The sequence below is a fragment of the Etheostoma cragini genome, chromosome 4, assembly GCF_013103735.1.
Source record: "Etheostoma cragini isolate CJK2018 chromosome 4, CSU_Ecrag_1.0, whole genome shotgun sequence".
Taxonomy (NCBI): Eukaryota; Metazoa; Chordata; class Actinopteri; order Perciformes; family Percidae; genus Etheostoma; species Etheostoma cragini.
The window spans coordinates 6454148-6476914 of NC_048410.1; the positions used below are offsets into that span (position 1 = coordinate 6454148).

The window sequence follows — 22767 nt, forward strand, 5'->3', positions numbered from 1 at the left end:
GGCTGGGTATCATTCAAAAAATGTCGTTACCAGTACTGGGACTTTGATAGAGGTTTCTGTAAGCTACTTTTTTCAAAACCGATTTTATGAAGAAAAAAAATTTAACAAAAAGAAATCACAACATTACACATTCATGGCACAAATCCTTTATTAAGCTCCTACTATGTGAGCCCTGTGTCTGTGCTTAACATAGAGTTTTTCCTGCATGTCTTTACGTGTAACGTTAGACAGCCAATCACAAGCATTATTAAATGTTGGTAGAAGCAGGCTGCGTATTTATCAGCTCACTGATGAGGATGAGATTTGCTCCTTAGGTATTCAAATTCAGTATTGGATGACAAGGCATGTTTCAGTACTCAATACTAAGGAGGCAATTTGGTCAGTGCCTAAAAGAACTAAATTCAGCACCCAGCCCAAGCTAGGTCTGGGTCCCAAAGATGAAAACAGAAAGTGGATGCAAGTACAATCGCTGTTGCAAACTCGAGGCACAAGCACACATGGGTGCGACTAGAGAGACGAGTGCTGTCGTGGAGCTGTGTGGACAAATGTAAAGAAGAGGCTGGAGCAGGATGAATAGCAGCAACAGTTTAATGGGATGGATGTCCATGACGGATTTGCCAGGGTTGTATCAAGAAAACCGGATTATGTGTTCCTATTCACTCCAATGACAGTTGCTCACCAGACGAAAGCTGTGTTGCTGATTGGCAAAACACATTTTAAGTTGCTTACATAATACACCTGCTGTAAAATGTTATTAGGTTAAGTGTGCATGGCCATGTACTTTGTGTGATTACATGCATTGTGTGTATGTTCTTATATTTAAGAGATATTTCTGTTGCTACTGTATACAGTTCTGTATATTTTGCTGTACTGCAGTATGTGTACCGTAACATGTTTGTGTGAATGACTGTGATCAGCACTGCATCCACGCACACGCGTGTCTCTTGTTTGACCTTTGGCTTAGCTTTGAACTCATTATCTTTGACAACACAGCGGCATAGGCGCCATTCCCCCAGGTGGGCTTATCGCCTGCCACTCCTCACCTGTCACCGCGGCTCGCATTCAGGATGAACTCGGCCGCCCCCGGTGCTCCCGTTGACCCTTCCAATGTAAACGAGACGGAGACCTTTCTGAAGGATGTCTCCGGCTAATCCCGACACCTCACTCTGCATTGACACCCTCTGTTTATCAGCAGGTTAGGCTGGAGGAGACTCTGCATGAGGGAGAAATAAATAGACAGGGGAAATCAATGTGAGCTGCATCAGAGGGCCCTCATGCTTTAGGAAACAGGTCTATTCAGCACAACATCTCACCAGATTGTGTGTAGTTGTTAAAATCATGTCAAGATTAGTCATCAGTGGATTTGATCAGGAGGGTTTAATCTGGGCAGCTCTAAATAATGGGATATGCTGCATGTTGATAAGCTCTCTTGGGTATTTGTAAGACAAATTGGACAACAAATACAATACAATTTACAAGAGAGTTCATCAAGTAAGTTAATATAACTGATTTTATTTTTACGGATGGGGATGAGACAGAAAGTGGTTACACTGCTGACTGTAGTAGTTACATTGATTATTGACATGTTACACCTGGTTGCAATGAGTCTTAATAATATAATTAAGTCAGCACTTGCAAATAAGCGCAATGACACTACTGGCCAACTTAATTTCTTGTTAATTTCTTCTGTTCTCTGGGTCTTTTTCTCTCCTCCTTGCTAAGTGTTGCTAAGACACTCTGCAGAGCACCATGATGTAGTCCTCTGGGCTTTGCTGACTGGGCAGAATCAGGCTAAAGCCACCATCAGAGGTGTTAGGCTGCCAGTGTTTATGTATGGCCCACAAGGCCATTTCTCACTGAGATAAGCCAAGTTGCTGCATCTACATGATAAGCAGATATCTAAGGCCATTGGATTTCACTGCTGATAAAAAGCCGGCAATTTTCCACGTTACAGTGAAACCCTATCAAGCTTTATGGCGTAACACTTCGACCAATATCCCACCACCACACAGTCTAAATTATAATAAATTACTAAAAAGCAGCAGAGTGGTAGGGTAATTGGATGTTAAATAGCTGTGTAACATGATAGATATGTTCCCAGTGGTTTGAGCTGGTTGTGACACATTGAGGAGAGTGGTGGAGCTATCATGGCCAGGACAGGGTAAGGTGCATCTTCAGTGACATTTTCAAGAAATTCCCAGATTTGATGAGGCACCCAATGTTTTTTTTCATGTGGCCATTGGATTTGCTTAGAGCACCATCTCTATTGATCTGCTCTATTCTCTAATCTCTATTCAAATAGGATTGGTTTGAATACCACCTTTTTTAAGATGGGGCTTAATGGTTGAGGTTTATTGTCCATGCTATTCACAGTGCAGGTTGTTGCGGTTGTTTTCCTCTAAGCTTCTGTGTTCTGCCTCAACCTTTTGTTGCTACTCACACTTGACGGCAAATCTGTGTGGATTTGTTGAATGCAATAATTGTTGCTACCTTTTTTCTATCCTTGGTAATTATGTTGACAATTGATTGTTTGTCACACATTTTGGTTTACGTTGGTGTCTTCATTGATTACACTTTTTCATATTATAAAGAGCAGAAATACACGAGCTGAAATCAAGCTGAGACTGTGTAAGGCTACATCTGCTTTACAGTGTGTGAAATTCGGAACTGAATGTGTAACTACAATGACACCTTTGACTTCTCATGTAACAATATGAGAGTTGGGATGATGTTTCCCAGCAAATCTAAAGCAAATCCAACACGTTTCTTCCTCGAAATTAAATTGTGATTTTCCGGTATCAAGCCTGTGTGCTTTGCCGCAAATGTGTATGGTTTTCAAGATGATCTTGTATTGTGTAAAGGATACACCTACATGGATGATCCAAATGAATGTGTTTGGCCCGGCTTCCTTTTTAAGGCTTTTCTGATGAATAGCAAGCTTGGCGATTCTCCCAGCGTGAGGCTCTAATAAGCCCAGGGACCCAGTCAAGGCCCAAAAGAGAAGCTCGATTTAAACCAATCTAAAGGAGCAGGGAGCGTGATTTACGATGTAGGACTGACTGCAGTGCTGCTGCTCTCATGCAGACCCCCTTCTGTAGCCAATCACAGCCAGAACACTCAACACTTCCTGTGAACTGACTGTGGACCCTATGTGGTACGGCTGCCTGCACTGTTGTCACTGGTTCTAATCTATTTGATTGATTATGAGCCTAATTCCTGCATTATTCCCTGCATTTTATCTTTTACTCTTACTACAAGATGGAGCTACAATTCTAAAGACACATTTAACCATTTCTTGTGTCCTTGTGTTTTTTTATTTGACATCTTATATTTAATGATATATTGAGAAATCTTGTTTTCCTCTAAAGGTCAGATTTGGTTAAACCATGCATGTGATTTGCAGCTGTCCCACAGAGCGATGGATGTTATAAGCCAGAGTTATACATAACTCTCTGTGCAATTTAAGCACATGCTACTGTAAATGTAAACATGATGGAGCTGTCCTTGTATTAAATACATGTGACCCCGAATAGTCGACAATTGGACAATTTAATGATTTGCAGTGGTGAGACAATGTGTTTAAAAAGGATCATCCATTCCGACTATAATGGCTTGCATCGCTCTATTTTGTTGACTATCTCTTTGCGAAGAAACATCAATCAAGCAGACTATGATGTGTTTTGTCTGTTGGTCCTCCGCTCCGTTTCAGTAAAAGACCCATGGACAGAGCCGCACCTGCACACACAATAAGCACTGCTGTCCCCTTGTGGCGCGGGCCCGGAGAAAATGGATGAAACACATCCTATCGTAAAACGAATTATATTGCCAAGTCAAGAAGAAAGGTTCTGTAATTCGGTTTTTCAACTCTTTTGTCTGGCGTGGAAATGTTGCAAATATGAGAATATGGATAAACGAGCATACATATACACGTGATTTGATAAGAGTTGACCAATCAGATTTTATTCTTAGGTGTGGGCCCCTGGCTAAGAAACATGCTCTGCTCCTTCCCTCGGGTGGGTATAATTTCCATATTCAAAACTAGCCAATACACTACCAAAATTTAAAAAAGCACCTTTGAACATTCCTGAGTGTTCACATAGAAACAGGATGCTTGTGTCACACTGGCTTTCCACAGTGGTCATAACCTTGAGGTGTTCCTGACATGAGTCATCACAGGACAACTGGTGAGAAGATGGCACATTAGAGGGAAGAAGCCCTGACCTCTGACCATGCATCGTGGGCAGCGTCTGACTTTTGTTCGCTCCGGAGCTGAGCTGTGTTGACACAAGATGACTTAGCTATTCTGGCAGTGAGAAAAGCAGGAGTGAGGCAGTGCGTTATCACGCCAACATAGGAACTCAGCCACTCAGAGTGATAACACAGAAAACACATTCAGATTGCCTGACAGACTGCCTTGTCCCTGGCCTCCCATATCTGCTCTCCCCCTCTCCCCTACTTCCTTTGAAAATCAGTCAGAAAGTAACAAGTTTGAATTTGCTATCCTCTGCTTTGGAATGAGGTTGGAAGAAATTTAAGTTCTGGTAGAGAAGAGAACGTCCCTTTGTTTGGACAGATAAGGAATGAAGGGTAAAGAGAAGCCTTTTGTGAATTTGAACACCCCCAAAAACTGCTTGAGAAGATCTTTTTTCCATTAACTTTCTAGCATAGTTTACATACAGAATGGTTCCCTCGGGTGAATACAAACCCCATTCAAATATTGGGGTCATGTCATAAAATAAATCTAAGGGGTTGTGAGATAATTAATGGAGTAGGAAAGAAGATAAAAAAAAATCAAGTTCTGCTTCACACATTGGTTTTAATCTTTTAGGACTTTTCTTTCTCTTTTTTTGGACGATCTGATCCTCTCTGAGCCTTCAACAAGTTTATGAAATCATCCCTGAAGTTTAGTGGGGAAATCACCCAACTACTCGATACCCCATTAGATTGATTTTCTTCTAAACAAACTGTGAGCTATACATACAACCGCCCAACTGTATGAAAACCCATCACCAGATAACATTTTAACACCAGGACTATCAAACTGAAGTAGGTAGGCGGAGTTTTGAAGCACTTCATTGCTCTTATACGACAATGTCTGACTGACTGCTATGTAGCAGTCTCCAGACTCAATATCTATAACAGTGGGGAGGCACTCAGACATGAAAGCAGCAATATTAAAATGCTTCTTTAAAAAATGGAACAAAGTCACTCAGCGTCTGATGTCTTAAGCGGATTGAGAAAAAATCCATCTGCTTTACTGTCAGCTGGGCTGTCTATGGAGTATAGTGAGTGGCAGGCTTTGTGGATGGTGACGTTAGTGAAGATTGGACCCCAGCTGTCAGGGAGAGGGGAGAGGGGAGGGGGGGGTAAAGAAAGTTTTTGTATGGTGATGGGTTATGTGGCTTAAAGGCCAATCAGAAGCACAGGTGTGGCAGTGGTGATTGGGGATGCATGGCATATATTCAGCGCACTCAAGGAATTAGGATTTTAATTGGTTGTGACAGAGAGACATGACAACCTTTTTGCTTGCCTTTCACCATTACTGCTTATTAACAAAAAGCTTGTGGAAAACGCGCCAGAGCTCTTTGAAGGCATGACACATTCCCCTATCACATACACCTGAGTCACAGATGTAATTCATCAGGTCCACTAACACATGTATGTGTAAATGTGGTTAAAGGGGTTAGTTAAGACTACATCCACACTAATACATGTTTGTTTAAAAACACAGATCCCTTGCTACATTTTCGCCTCACCTCCCCTCTACATCGTTGTTTTTGAGCCCCTTAAAACGAGATGTACATCAAGTCAGTCAGCCTGATCAGTCAGGTATAGGCTTACATACCTTTCAGTAACAGTTCCACCTCGAAGCAAATAAATGTGATCGTGTGATATGCGTTGTCAGACGTGTTAAAGTTTTAGTGTGTAACTTTTTGATATTAATAAAAGTCTGTTACATTCAAGCCCTTGCCAAATGAGTTATTACAAAGCTAATTAAGACGATCCGCTCCGCACAACTCTCTCTGTGTTTGTTAGTATGATTATTCAAATGACTGTGTTGTTCGACTTTCCCGCGCAGAAGCTTGAGGGAACATTACCTCTTTTGAAGAGTACATCATGTTTTTTAATACTCCGTGTCCTTCTTGCATACTAGCAACTGCGCGGAGTAGGTGTGGGGGCACGTGCGCGATCATGGAAGACAGAAGCTACGCACCATAGCTTTAATATGGATTGACATTTCTAATACGGGGCTTTTAAAGCTTTCGTATCAATTTAGTTTTGTCTGAAAATGAACATGTACAGTAGTAGTGTGGATAGTTGATAGTGTTTAGATAATGTACTCTCAAGGAAAACACAAATAGAAACACAAAAGAGCGAGGTACAATTGTCTGAGCTGTCTCTAGCAGTTGGAAGCGACTAAGCAAATTATTTTGCCAAGGAGCTGTATAGTGCCAGTGCCAACGTAATATGCAAATTTTATTAAAGGAAATTTAATTTTCCATTCATCTTGTTGATTGCACTTAATGCAACTTGCAAAGTGATGGTGATTTAATTGAATCTCTGAATGTGACTAATTTAAATCAAGGAGCAAATTATTCCGCAGCCATTGTAATATGTAATGCAAATATTTGAAGCATATGCTATTAAAAGCTTAATTAATGAGATCTGCAGGATGCTGTCATATGAAGGTAGAAGAAGACAGTGAGGAAATGGAAATGTGCTCAACCTGCAGAAACACTGCCTGTGGCAATTTACATCTCTTTCATGTGAGCTTAAATGTATTCACATGCATCAGTTGCACAGACATACAGTTAGGGCTGGGTATCGTTCAAACAGTTTTAATAAACCCGATACCGTAACTTCAGTAACGGTACCTAAACAATACTTTTTTCCATACCAATTTTATGAAACAAATAGAAATCACAACATTACACATTCCTACTACGTGAGCCCCATGTCTGTGTGTAACGTAGAGTTTTTCCTGCATGTCTATGTGAAAAGAAACGTTAGACAGCCAATCACCAGCATTAATAGATCTTGGTAGAAGCATGCTGGGCCCTTATTGGCTCACTGACACTGATGAGATTTACTCTTAGGTATAGAAATTTGGTATTGAATGACGAGGCATATTTTGATACTCTAGAAGCATCTCAGTTGGTGCCAAAAACGTATTAAATTCGGCAATCAACACTACATACAGAATCAAACTCTGGTTTGCTGGTAAACGTGTGTGAATAAAGATTTTCTTTCTCTACACATGTGGATGAACATGCTAGCATATATAGAGAAAATAACCAGCTTTATGTTGACTGAACATAGAGTTAGTCCTAAACCACACAATCTAGATGATTATTAATTCAAATTAACAGAGTAGAAGGAGCAGAAATGTTAACAGCATGTGATGGGTGTCCTGCTGTAAGTCTGGCCTAGCGTATAATGTGTGTTGATGCTAGCCGGACTTCCAGGGCTGATCTAGTATGGGGCTGAATTTTCCCTCGGGGATAACGACTTATTTCTGCCATCCTTTGCACAATCTACCGTATGCTGATGCATTATGTTTTTCATTATCTGTTGCCACTTTTTTTTCTCTCTCTCTCTCTGTCTCTCTCTCTCTCTCTCACACACACTCACACCTCCCACAGTGCTGGACAGCATCTAACAGGATATGGCGATTAAAAGAAATGTCAGTGCATTCATTAATAATTCCACAGAGCAGCGCTGTGCTCACTGTGCTCACTCAGTCGTATCGGGCATCTTGGAATTGTTCAATTGTTGTATCACATGGCACTCTCCTCTGTTGTGTATGTTTAAGTGTGTGTTCAGGTGTGTCTAACCTCTTACTGTTTTTGTCTTATTTTATGGATTTACTCTTGATGGATTGTGCAGTGTTACAAGAGAGGGAAATAGCTTCTCACAGCTGGTCAGTTCTCCCTACCCCCCAATCTCTCCACCACTTTTTCTCTTCTGCTTATGGCGCTGGCCACAGCTGGCCAGACATCCAGGCAGGGCTATGCCTGAGGGAGCCCCATGCAGCTGGCAGATAGTCAGGTGCAGTAGTTGAAGCTTGGTTGAGGCGAGGGGGGTGTGGATTGTGCGTAGGTTTCATGGAGCACTGTTGATTTGACAGAACAACAATGCTTTTTCTACCATGTGAATACATCTGTTCTTGATGGTTTTAAAACATGACTAAAGACCTGGTCACACCAGAAATTGGCACAGAGGAAATTCACCTGTGTGTCTTTGGGAAATAGGTGGTGCTAGAAGCTTGGTAACTTAGTGACTACTACAGATGAGTTGGTGCACCACGGTGGCTGGCTAGCTAATCCCTACATGCTAGCTATCAGGGAACACGCTATAGGCCTATCTACTCAGTCACACTAGCTCCCCAAATACCTTTCTCTTGTCTCTGCTCTATGCCGTTTACACCCCCCTGGCATTTTGTTTGAGGGTTTTTATGTCACTTAATTCAATAAAGCGTTATTGAAGAGTTCATAGTTAGCAAGCTCTTAGCGTACACAGTAAACAGTTGATTTAAACGATATTTTGTCACTGACCTGTTTTTACTGTCAAACATTCCTCTTTTGTGGAGCATTTTATACTTGGACAGAGGAGGTTAGGTAAAAGTGGTAAAGTGGATAGTGAAACACAGCTCCATTTTAAATGATTGTGTACAAAAAGCAATGCTTTTTAGGCCAGTGTGCCCCAATAGATAAACATGGAAGTTGCATTACCCAGTGTTGCCACTATGATGACTTTGGGATTTGGATTGATACATCATTTTATGTCAAGGTTGAACTCTAAGCAAGGAATTAGCATGGCACAAAAGAAATTCCAGTAATTGTAATATTAAATATTTGTTTGTCACTGACAAACAATGCTGTTTTGCTTATAGGGAAGCCAAATGACAAAAACACAGGGGTTGTTTCAAATGTTTTTCTATTTGTATTTAAGTATTTTGTATCTTGTGGTAAAGTTGTTTATTCTATATAAGTAGAATGAATAACCCACTGCGAAGATTTGAAAATAAATATTATTTGACAGTAAATCTAAGCCTGAATATTGACTTAATTTTCTCATGCAATTTCTTGTGAGCTGTAACAATGCTGTTTCCGTCAGGCATGTTCTCTTTTCTCCTGCTTCGATTTTGGTGCTATTTCTGGTAGGCACATCACGGTTTGATTTTAATGAAACACATCTTTGAGCTGTGAGTCAGGGATTCAGCTATTAATATGTTATTTTATCCGTTCTGATCCTCCATTGTCAGGCAGGGAAACAGGCCAGTCAATCGCACCATCTTGCAGAACCAATACTGACAACAGAGGTGGATATGAACAGCAAAGGGTAGTCAATACCAAATACTTGCACTGCAGAAATTAAATGTTTGTAATGTTCCTTTATCTATAAATAGTTCGAGTGATTATATATTTTCTCCTAGGAATTATAGTAGTTACAGTTTCAGTGATAATCAGGGTGTGTGTATGATTCTGGTGAATAAGAATCTTTACTAAAATGTACATTTCAATTTTGAAAAAGTTGTAATTTGAAACTTCCTGTTTATCTTTCCCAGCTTCCCAGATCTTTTTTGATCTTTACAAGTAACTGCTCTTTGCTGTTGGGTTTCTGCACTGCTCCTCTCAGTGTGTCCAGTGCCATCATTTCTTCTCCGTTTTCCTTTTCATCTAGAATAGAGTTCTAGAATTAAAGAAATGTCAAAAAAATCTGTTCTTCAAATAAAGTTAGTTAACCACGGCAAGGTGAGGCAGGTTTATTCACACATTTTACACACAAGGCAATTGATGTTGCTCTACATAACCACAGTACATTAAAGTCACAGAGATAATAAAAAAGCCAAGATTTGGTGCTGTTGCAATCGCTTAAGGAGGGCTATTCAAGCTAACAGCCAATCAATTGCTACAGGACATCAATGGTCTGATTATCTCTATTTTTTATTTTCCACAGACCTCTAAAGGCTTGTTGGGACCATATGGCTCTGCGAGAATGCCAGTAGCATCACATTTTTCACATTGTTTGAAAGTTCTGTAAGTTAAAACAACAAATGCAAAGTTGAGGTTTAAAGTTTAGTCTGGAGCTCAGAAACAGCAGTTGAGAAAACAATCTCATAACATGGTCCATCTAATAGCAACTTCTGGAGCTTTTCAGTCAAAAGATGGAGTTTGCCAAGTGGAATTGCTGAAAAGAAGCCCTAAAATTTGAATTTTCATGAAATTAAACCTTACTTAGCTCTTTATAGATTATGCCTTGTTCCTGAAAATAGAATGAGAGTAGAACGGACATTGAACTGTTTGCATTGGTAATAAGTACTGTATATTACAGTACTTTGCAATGGCAACAGTACACATAAAAATGGCCGCCGCTCTGACCATCTTGCTATGTTGATTTCAATGTAGTCTTACTTTGCAATACCTTCCTCAAAGATGCTGTGTAAGAGGATCTGGCTAGTCCACACAGCATTCTGGGATAGAGGAAAAAACTTGCTGTGTTTTTATGGCATTTTTGTAAACCAATCACAATCATCTTGGCGCTTGTCGCTGCAAATTTTTCTGCACTACCTATGCTTTATGTATATATTTGTTATATGTTTATATTTTGTGTCAACACTGTAAAGGGGTTGCTTCAATCTTGTTGCACAGTTACTGCACTTGTGTATAATGACAATAAAGGCATTCTATTCTGTTGTATTTTATTCAAAAATACCCTCGGGAAGGAACTTATTTTGGTGGAACGTGTATGTTCTAAAGTTGTTTAGTCGTGCGAAAAGAGTGCATTTGGCGGAATTTCTGGCAGCAACGGACCCATCCCGGAAGTGGAACGTAGTGAATACAGACTTATTTTAATGGGAATGTCCGTTCCACTCTCATTCTTATGTGTAGTGGCAACGTCCACCATTCCCGCACCAGATTCAGATTGCTTAACGTAGAATGAGGGATTTACAGCAAAATGGTACCTTCATGTCATCCTGCAAAACTTAATTTGTTTGAAAGGCCCTCACTGTTCACTCCTTTTACACTGAGCCACAGATGCATTAAGCTACTGCAACCCCAACATTTGCTACTGCTGCTGCTTCATAAAAATAAGGGAAGGTTACTGTGGCTTTTACTGTGAAGCAGCCTCAGGATGATTGTGGCTGATGTAATGGGTATCACAAGCATCAACATGTTTTATGATAAAGTGAATCACAGTTGTATGTTTTATTAGTTGATCGTATACAAATGGCCCTTACAGTAAACAGCTCTTATTTCCTTACCATCAACTGTTACATTGACAAAGTAACAACTGAAAGGAAAAAGTGATAAAATATTTAACCAACCAGTTGCAGAGAAAAAAGGTAAATATGGACAACACAATGGTTACAATCGCCATCTACCACATTAATTATTCTCCAGTTACAATAACTAGCATGTTCAGCTCCACAGTCTGTAAATGGCAGAAGGGTCACGGTGTGCGTCCATGTACAGCGGACCTGTGTGAGGAGGGGAAAGAGACCTGGTGCAGGCTGGGGTCTCTGCTGCCAAGCAAGGGGAGGGCATCACAGCAAAGCCTTTGTTGGCTAGCTGCTGCCTCGCTCTCAGCTGGAATTCCATTTGTTTCCTTACCGGAATGAAATGGCATTGATTGTTGGCTCAGATGTCTGGTAGGACGAAGGATCTGCAGGATCTGGTAAACAAGGGGAAAGAGAGAAAAGAGAGAGCGAGAAGGGGATGCAGAGAGAGAGAGACATCAAGGATGTGGCACATGGACATGAAAAGAGACCGTCAGACATAGATATTGAACAAAAGGATAAGCAGGACCAAAAAGTGAGGAATACAGGAAAAGTGTGAGGCTTCTGCAAATCTATGATAGGACTTTAAAGAAAGAAGAACAGAGAGAGGTGGGAACATGTAGGATAAAAGAAGGGAAGCTAGGCATCAGTGCAATGTAAGCAGGTGGTGTCTGTGGCAGGCTCATCCTCAGATCCTCCTCAGTGGGATAACTCATCAGGATTCCTACCTCAAATTCAACTATTATCAGAGAGTGGAGGAAGGAAGGGACCTGGTTGCTCAGAGGGATTAAGTGCATGCTGTGTACTCATGACATCGTAGCTTTGAATCTTCTTCAAATACTTCCCGTCAGTTTTTTTCCTTGAATGCCATCGAGAACATCAGCAAAATGTTTGTGAGCAAACTGACTTTGTGTACAGAATTATTCTATAAAGTTAATCCAAAAAAACTGTACTTAAAATGGAATCAGTCTCATTAATAGCCAACACCTTCTCACTAGAGTGCATGGTTGATTCAGTGATGATGTCTCCCACACATAGAGTTCTAAAATATAATGTGTCCTCATATTGTCTACTTAATTAGTCAGTGTAAGTGAAACTTTATTAAGAATAAAATATTTCGAGCACAGAGCATATCAAGGAAGACAATCTGATCTACTCAGGTAAAACTCTGTGTTAGACTGTTGAAACTGGAAAAGGGAACCAGGAGAAAACCAACAACACCTGAAGTAACTGTGGTTTTCTGCTTCAAGTGTAGGCAGGAGTCTGTGCAAGTGCACTTGATGCCTTGAGTTACGCTAAACCCAACCACTGGGACTAATATCAAAGCCTAAAAGTGAGATTCGAGGTGAGGGCCTAACAGGTCATATTCAGGGCAAGAATATCCTCAAACTAAATCGCGTTCCCTCTCAGATTTTACTCCTGGAATGCTGTCGGGTGTGTTTTGGCACATTTCCAGCTCAGGTTGCTCCCCAGTCGAGGATATGAAGTATTTTTAACAACACAAGACAGCAGAATATTCATCCATTAAAAATCACATTTTGTATTCTATCACTCCTGAGCTCAGCATCCTCTCTGCTATTGCTCATAGTGTAATACAAGCTTCCAGACGCTCCCCCGGGGAGACATATTTTGTTACTTTTTTGTAAATGTGAAAGGCAAATTCAGCTGAGCTTTGAAGAGGTCCTATTGTGTATACATGCAGGCAGCAAACAGGGTGTTTCAGCTTACAGAAAACATGCACCACGGATTCTGTAGCGGGAAAAAGCCTGTATAGAGGACATCAAAGCAATGTGGTCAAATGTCTCTGCTGGAAAGCGTAGCTCTAACTTTACCCTGCAACTCTCTCTCTCTCTCTCTCTCTCTCTCTCCTTCTCTTTGCTCCCTTGTTTCTTCTCTCTGTTTGCTAGTCCAGACTGTCAAACAGTCTCTCTCGCTGCTCCCTTGTTTCTTCTCTCTGTTTGCCAGTCCAGACTGCGGCGTTTCCTCTCCTCTTTTCTCTAGGGAGATACGGTTGACATGCCGCGGGCTAAAGGGAATTTGTTCTGCACATCAAGTATGCATCATGTTGCTGTTTCTGTGGACAGCACCTCCAGAAAATGTGAAACAGACAGAAAAGCAAAGCTTTTTTTGAGTGTGGCCATTCTTCGTGTTTACAAGTACGGGAAGTTAGGAAACACCGCCAGGAGAGAGTTCCACATATTGTTATGCGACTGAGCAGGACAAAGAGCTCTCTGATCAATTAGTTGTGCCACTGGTTTTGTTGGACAATAAAAGTCCAATGACGACACTAACAGAGCAACAAGACACATGTAGTTGTCTGAAATATCACCCACACAGACCATAGCACAACCAATAACCTATTTGCTCTCTATGTACTATTTACTTACCGGGAATTACATTTGACAAGTCCAGCTACATGTGCTTCTCCACATGGATTCATACATTGTATTATGTGAGCATAAATGTCAAAAATAAGTAAGATATTTGAGCAAGTTCCTAATTACAATAAGAGAGAGAAAAGGCATGTGTAAGAACCTGATGGCTCCACTATGCGTTGGGAAAAAAGCATTTCTCCCTGTTGGAAGGGGCCTGGGACTTCAGATAGATTAATAATGAACTGTGCATTTATAATTCTGCTGACTCTTTCAAACACAGTGCGGCTGCAGCAGGGAGCAACATCTGTGTTTTAAGTCATTTGTTATTTTGTTTCTACTCTGAAAATACTTTTTTTCAGGGGGATTAGAGGAGGTGGGGGCAGAAGTAATAAAAGAAAAAAAAATAGAAAAGAGGGGGTGGGGTTATTACAAGGTCCATTCCATTAAGAAAGCCTCAAGATAAACGTATGACCCAGTGCTGCTGGACATGTTGGGGCTCACCTCTCATCAATCACCAGTTCTTCTCTTTCAGCCATGACACAGGAAGCAGAGGGGAGCTCATTTGATCATTGCTACATTTCCAAAGGAGTTTTGTGACTGACAGCTTTGGGGGATAAATGCTGAGTTTTATTATTGATATTGTTAACATAACTATTTAGAGGAAACACATTGTGAACACACTAGGATTTGTTTTTCTGCTGAACCATTTTCAGTCTTAAACAAAAACCTTGGTGATATTTTAGATTTGTTCTTTTTGTCAACAAATGTCATGAAAAGAACAAAACAACATGAACGTGTTCTCAAACAAGGGCTGTCTGTAAAGCCAAGTCCTTTTCCTCTGTGCCATACAACAACCATCCATTGTTAAAACACATCAACTAGCCTTATGGTGGACCTGGGTGTAATGTTTCTCTCTATACACTATTTTATCTGGTAATGCAAGCTGCAGGCAATCTAATTGACATGGCATTTTCTGTATATTTCACCTGTATCTATAACACTACCTGTAGATGCAGATGTGAAGAAGAGGACAGACATTGTCTCATGTCTGTCATATGGCATAAAATGTGGTGGCAGTAGCTCAGTCCAGGGGGAGTTGGGTTGGGAACCGGAGGGTCACTGGTTCAAGTCCCCAGATGGACCAAAGGTACGGAGTGTGGATTGGTGGCTGGAGAGATGTCACTTCACCTTCTGGGCACTGCCAGGTACTTCTTGAGCAAGGCCCAGTACGCCCCCCCAACCACTTATGGCGCTGGTCCAGCTGGCACCCCACTCACTCTGACATCTCTCCAGTAGTGCATGTATAGGTCCTGAGCATGTGTATTTCAGGCCTGTGTGTGATTACTAACAAAGTGTGTACACAGTGTAAAATGTAATTTCCCCACTGGGGATTAATAAACAAATTCAAAATTAAATACAAAAACAGAATGACTACAAGCACATAAAAAAATAATTTCTTTTCTCATTTTTTTTATCTGATTTGATTTTTATCTTGCAGTAAACCCAGGAGTTAGTTTTTAGACAACAGAAATTGTGTAATGTTAATCATTTCCGTGTATATCAGTTAGCTATATTAGTTCCCTGTCTTTTCACTATTTAATATATATTTTTTAATCTGGACAAATTTAAATAATAAATAGACGTCATTTAAGAAGTGCTTTTTGTTTTACCTTAGCAGACAAAATGCAATTGTCCTAACTGCTGACTTCTCAGGACAGGGCGTCAACCTATACTGTGTAAAGAGCCCAACAGAGCCTGAATAGACTAGAATGGAAAAGGAAATGTTTTCTCATTTGCGACTAAATCCACTGTTAATTCAGTTACCCGGTGCTGGACTTGTGTCATTATTCTTCTCTGCTTGCTAACAAGTTGCAGAGTTTTTTTTCTATTGACCCAGCACTATCAGTAACACATCCTTCCTTCTCCGCTCGACCGCCCAGTGGAACCAGCGAGACTCCAGGGAGAAGACAACCTCTCCAACGGCCAATTACACCATTAATTGCTTATCAGATCCAATTTGGGAATGCAGTAAATGAAGCAAAGTGTGTTCTGCTGTGTGTGTGTGTGTGTGTGTGTGTGTGTGTGTGTGTGTGTGTGTGTGTGTGTTTGTCTGTGAGATTGCCCCTGTCATTCCCAATCAGCGGAATTGAAACACCTAATTGCCAAGCTCCCACTCGTTTGCCTTCTAAAATATTCTTTTTTTCATTGATAAAGTGGCATTAGAGAGCCTCTTGACTCCAAACCTCCATTTCTCACTGACTTTTTCTGTCGTGCTGTATATTCCTGACAAGGTTAGAGTCACCTTTTATTTTGCCTTACCTTGGTATTTAATAACTAGTTTGTTTTCTTTCAGTTTCAACTCTTTCTAAGTTCCTTTTTGTTTTAGAAGTTCTTGAAGATTTACCTGTGATAAATGTTTAATTAAAAAAAACTAAACAAAATAGCTTGAACTCTTATTGATCCTCCTCATCCTGCACCTGTAACTCACTCTATCTGTAATCACCTGCTTGTGAAGATTAGGTTAATTGGTCCATGGCAGTTGAAGAATTGAGTTTTTTTTTATTTTTTTTACAAACACACACACACACACACACACTGCTTGGCAAGCATAATTACCTGGCTGTTTTATAAGATGTTTCATTATACCGGCAATTGACTTGTCTGAGACATCATCGTTGGCGCATTCAGGGGTGTTGTGTCAATTACTGATAGACTTTCCGATTGATTTATTTTCTCAAGGAAATTGAATCGATGGAAATCTCATTAAGGTAGAAGGTAAAGGTCATAGCACATGTTTAAATATACACACACACATTAGGTTCTTAACACAGTCTCTATATGGTTTCAGAGACGCAGGTGACTTCTGCACTGCTGACAGAAATGATGTAAACCAGACTTTGCAGAGACGATCCATTTTAAATGTTGAGTAGAAACACTGTGAGCCATTTTTATCAGTATTGATTTTATTTTAATGTATCAAAAACAAGTGCTGGGCTGATGTTAACACTGACAGCAATAAAGTCAGAATTGCTTTAATTTATAGTAATGTATATGTTAATTGAGCCCTGGTAGGGAAATTACAATTTACACTCTGTTTTGTTAGTAATCACTACACACAGACCTGAAATACACACACACACCTGCCCAGGACCTATTGCACCATGCACTAATAGAGAGATGTCAGAATGAGTGGGCTGCCAGTGCTGGACCGGCGCCCTGAGCAGTTGATGGGGTATGGTGCCTTGCTTAAGAGCACCTGGCAGTGCTCAGGAGGTGAAGTGGCATCTTTCATGCTACTAATCCACACTCCGTACAGGGACTTAAACCAGCGGCCCGCCGATTCCCAACGGGCTGAGCTACTACCACCTCCATTCATCAGGTTGCATGAACCACATTAAAGGAATCTGGGCCTGCTAGATGTTTAAATAGACAACGGTTTGCTCTTTATGTCAGGTTTGTGTTTACAGCTCGCTCTGCTGTCCCCAAAAGGTCAAACTAATTATGGATGCAGGTTTATATTTCTGTAAAAAGTGTAAATGTGTAAAACAAGATAAGATAAGCTAAGACGCTTTAGTATAGCAAATGCATTTTTAACACAAAAGACTTTGGTTTTACAGTAATCCACTTAGCAAAGCAGCATGAATATATATAGATGTATATAGATACTGTATATACTGTGTGTATATATATATATATATATAGAGCTATGAATAGGATTATATTATAGGGACTTGTATACTGTATACACATAGAACTACACTAGGTATGTTAGAGAGCGACTAATTCAATATTTAAAAACAGAACAAACCACAGATACATCTATAAATGTTGCCTAAAATTGTGGAATGAAATGCTATACATTGAAGTAACAACATAGTTGGATGTCTTTCTGCGAGATTGTATTGCCGTCGTGTGTCAAATGCATGCTGGGATAGATGCTTTAGATGTGACCCTGAGAAGGAATTTGTCAATGTAAATGGTAAATGGAATGCATTTATACAACGCCTTTCTTCCTTACCTGACAAGGCGCTTTACAATTTGCCTTTCTTCCACCCCATTGACTTACGCATTCATACAGCGATGGCAGCAGAGCTGCTACACAAGGTGCTGACCCAAGTGGGCATAGAACATCGATATACAAAAGTGAGTCAAACGATTGCCACAAAGCTGCATTTGTCAATAAGTAATATGTGTTTTTTCTAAGGAGTCTGTTCTTCTGAGCCTAACCATTCTGAGAAATACAGAGAGAGTTGTGTGGAGCTGACAGTCCTGATTAGTTTTGTAGCAACTCATTTGGGAATGGCTTGAATGTAACGGATGTTCATTAATACAAAAAAAAATACCCCCTAAAGCTTTAACGGTTTCATCATGTTGTTCAGATACTCAAAATCGCGGGGAATCTGCAAACGTAAGGAAAAGCATGAGCTGACACTTACATGCAGCTGCTGCTTGTTTCAAGGCAAGACTGCTTTTCCCTTTTTTGAAGTGCCTGCCTTTCCTTGTGGTATTGATATTATATCTTTGTTATAAATCTTTTCCGGTGTAAAATGTGGTGAGGTCTCTGCGGGAGTTTAGCGTGTTCTCAACTGTTGAACGACCCCAGACCTCGATAAGTCCCAGCGAGCACTCGTGACAATGTGGCAAGTGAACAATGATTCATATGGAGTGAGTGCAGAATGGAGCATATTTCACTGGCGTCGCCAAGTGCCCCCCCCCGCCCCTCGCTGCCAACACACATCACAACACACAACAGCACCTGCACACAGCTTGTTTTTTGGTTGGTTGTGAATTTTCTTTCAGTGGTGTGTTTCCAGCAGAGGAGACAAAGGAAGGGAGAGAAAGCTGTGATGTTTACACATCTCAGAGAAATGGCTGTGTTGTGTGCTTTAAACACCAGACTGAATGCAGACACATGTAATTGCTTTGATATTGCTCTGATGGCTACACATAATGGCACTCTCCATGATTATGGAGTCAGTTAGTTGCTGAAGGCACACACACACACCTGCGTGCACAGACTTGGTGCTCGTACACCTAACTGAACGTGATAATTCCCCCATCCCTCAACTCCCTTTATTTTTTAGTCTTGGTTCCCTCCCCAAGGGCTTGATTTAGATGAAATGTCACTTTTAATGGAAAATTTGATGGAAGCAAAACAACAACTTGGAATATTGCTTGTGTTAGTAGCAGGAAGGGAGGCAAGTGCCAGGACAATGTCAGTGGCAGGGGTTGTTTTTCCCTTGATTGTACTCTTTAGGAATTCATTGGTAGGCTGTATGATATTAGTGTTGTAGCAAATGTAGCCCTCAGGCAAGCAGGGCAGCCAGCACACTGCTACTCTTTATAGATGAGCGTGTCAGGAGGAAGTGCATTGCAGCCCGACCCTGCTGTGGACTCACGGTTTAGCAGGTGAAGGTGGTTTGGACGGTGGCGATAAGTGCCATAGCAGCACATCATATATACCCTTCCCGTGTTTTCATCTTGCTTACGTCTTGTCCTAATTGCTTTCATATCATGAATTTGTATGTTTCTCCCATATTACTGAGGTAAGCCCACATTCTTTTTCTATTTTTATAGATTCTTTTGTGCATATTCAGCTTTTATTTGGACAGGACAGCTGAAGCCATGAGAGGGGATAGAGAAAGGGGAATGACATGCAACAACGGGCAGCAGGTTGAAGTCGAACCCGGACCCCCTGTGTTGAGGAGTAAACCTCTATATATGGGCGCCTGCTCTACCAACTGAGATATCCGGACGTCCCCAACATTCGTTTTTACTCAATTGGCTTCAATATCTGCAGAAACACTTCACTTAAGTCTCTCCTCTAACCAGCTGCTCCTCTGCATCAAACCAGTGGGAATATCTCCATCAGTGGTGCAGCAAATGATCATGGCATGTCACGGGCGTCTCCAAGTCCTCCCTTGGACCTTGTTTGTAGCAGTGCAGATATTAGCTTCAAAATCATTTTTGTGGCTTGTCATGCAGTTTTGTGTTTCTGTAGTAACTCGTGCCTTATAATTCCCGTTTGGCAGCATAGTAATTAATTAATCTCTATTGATCTCTTGTATCCCTCAAGCCTTTCAACAGGGTGGCTTAAAAGCTGCATTGTTGATTGAACGCACACTCTATCTTCAGACGCGATCACAAATCAGTCCCCAAAGGGGAATAGCTAGGAGCGGGCCAGATTATGTTCTTTCATGCTGCAGTGGTAATGATTCATTTCATCGTACAACACACTTGTGCCTGCTGTAATTGCAGGTTTGGTATTGGGCAACAGCTTCTGCCCTGCTCGTGGTCATGTAGACTGTCCTGGTAAAGACTTAACTGCATGAATACCCACTTACAACACAGCATGCATATTAGACTGCAACTAATTCTCTGTAGTTTAATTTTGAAACATTTTGGTGTAGATGCTTCAGGTTCAGACATTTATAGTAAGCTTTTCCTGCCAGCTCCCACCACAGTCTGACATTTACTCAGAGCAGGGCAAATAATGATAGAGAAAAATAAGGAATATTTGCCTGAGGACTTTCAACTCCCTTCTTCTTCATATTTTTGTCGCACACACACTTTTTACATTTCAGGTTTAATGTTTTCTTCTGCGCATCTTTGATGAGTAGAAGGCGCCCCTTGCAAACAGATAAAAAGAGATTATCTTATAGACAAGAGATGGTCTGATACCATTTTTTGCCTCCTGATACCGATTCTGATACCTGAACTTGCGCATTGTTCAAAACATCTCCAGTGCAGTGCAGGACAATGTTTACATAACAGCCATTGCATTCATTACCCACACAGTACAAATCTCAAGTAGTGAACCTGCTTCGCGCCCTTTGGGAAAATAGAAACTTAACTTGTTGTCATTTGGATGTCAGTGCTTCTATTTCTTCACTTATTTCTTCCATTGTAACCCAGGGGTGTAGCTTTGGGAAATAAATAGCTATTAAAGAAAGGAAAATGAGACAAAGGCGAAGAAGACTGATCGGGGCATTAATGGTGCAAGACAGCTCAAGAGGAAGCAGAAAAAGTTGAATTTAAAGCCACAGAAGATGGAGAATGGAAAATAAGTAATGATAGCTCACCTAATGTCAGGCTCTGTGACAGAAATGACTTGGAAATTTAGAGACTGGCGTCGTCATGGAAACAGATTTTTGTACTGCTGAGATGTGGGTGGTCTCTTTGTGTTTTTCCACCGTTGACAATGCCGGTGGAAACGATAAAGATGTTATCCTGAGGAAAATAGGTGTTGGCTGTCAACGGTCCTGAGTGCCAGCAGTGCCGTGGCTGAAGCTGCACCGTCCAGGCCAGTCCTCTGAGAATTCCTACAACTCTAGTGTATCTCTATATTATTGAAATTTGAAGAATGTTTCCCACAGGGCCTGTTTAAGATACCACACTGCAAGGCTTGAGATGTAACAGTGGCAAAAATATACAGTTTTGCTTTTCATATTTGATGATGAGTGTGGAATGTGGAACAAACGAGCAAAAATTAAAAAATGCAACTAGCCTTTCATCACAAATTCAGTCCCTGTAACCACAGAACTAATATACTCAAGAAGAAGCATAATAAAAGTCTTGACTATTGGATCAGGATTGGAGGAAGGATTGCTCTGTAATCCTTCTACCAACACTCACCATGAGTCTTCCAGAATATTCCAGCGTCTGGGTTAATGATCGTCAACAGCAGTAATGTGCTGCATCTCGGATCACACTTTGTCCTGGTATCCTCGCACGTGTTTGTTTGCTGCAGGCAAAAGTCCTGTTTATCATGTCGGGGCTGCTGTGCACGGGGGCCGCATTTTTAATTAAAAGTCGTCGTATCTCTCTCTCCAACACTGGGAGGTGTGATCACTGCCTGTCACTTCAGCTCAACAAAAACTTGTTTATTTTGGGTCCCAGATTCATTTAATGGGCTTGTCAAAACTGATGAAAATTAGAGGAGGCAGAGGCGGCTGATAAGCCCCACTGTTATTAGATGGGCTGGAGCTGTTGATTGTCTCCCTTAGTTTGTCCTGTGTTGACGCATAAAGGCTTGTGTTCGACTAGCCAGAAATCTGAAGAAAATACAGGACCCTGCACAACTGCTAATGCTTTCCCAGACACACTAAGTGAGATGATTAAAGTTTGATTGGCTCAAACTTCTAAGAACAAATAAATGATTTGACACATTTGCCCTGCAATATTCAGCCGTGCTGCTTCATTGCAGTCAACCCAGTGTTTTCTGAAATGTAGAACAGCAGAAGTAAATAGACATGGGAGCAGACCAACTCCTGTTCTAATTCACTTGGGTGGTTTCTATCTTTGCTGTCTATCCTAAACACAGGAAAGAAAGCAAAAGTTAGATTTTTTGAACTAATCCTCCAAGGGGCAGAACAATGGAGCACCAGTGCTGCATGGTGCGCATCAAATGAAGATGTGTATCAAATAAAAAGTAGGCCTTTATATATATTTTATATATGTGTGTGCAAGTGTCACTCCAGACCCACATGATAACAACTGTATTTCTCCTAATAACAGTATTGAGCAAGTTTCTGCAGTTGCATAGGAATAGATCAGATTCTAGTTTATAGGTATTACACAAGACTGAACTGTGAAGATGATGGAATTTTACTGCTTCCTTGCCACCCATAATGCGGTGCAGTTGTATGTGTTCCACAGAAGGTTTTTTGCAGACAGATGACAGCATGACATATGAATGCAACCATATGCTCCCTATGTGGGCTCAATAAAGGGCATAATTGCATAGTACTTTTATTGTGTTTGTTGTTCAAGTCAGTTGTCATCTCATAAAAATGCAAATACAGCGCATATGGAACATAACTGAGAAAATTTACATGCACATAATATTACGTTTTTTTGCCCTTATTACAAAAAAGATATTCGGATTAAGCTGCTTACATGACTAATGAGGCTTTTACATGCAGATTTCTTCGACCATGCGAACACAGCGTCGCTCTTTCAGTCCTTCAACCAGCTTCTTGAAAAGGATGGCGTAGCAATGTGTGCGCATATCCCAAAACAGATATGGATTTGATGATGTACAGTGGGTACGGAAAGTATTCAGACCCCTTTAAATTTTTCACTCTTTGTTTCATTGCAGCCTTTTTCCAA

General features: G+C 40.8%; 1 protein-coding gene across 2 annotated transcripts in view; it reads left to right on the forward strand.

Annotated features, from left to right (window-relative positions):
• cdh4 (cadherin 4, type 1, R-cadherin (retinal)) overlaps positions 1-22767 on the forward strand; it is a 199448-nt gene that overhangs the window by 44614 nt on the left and 132067 nt on the right. The gene's annotated exons all lie outside the window — the stretch shown is intronic.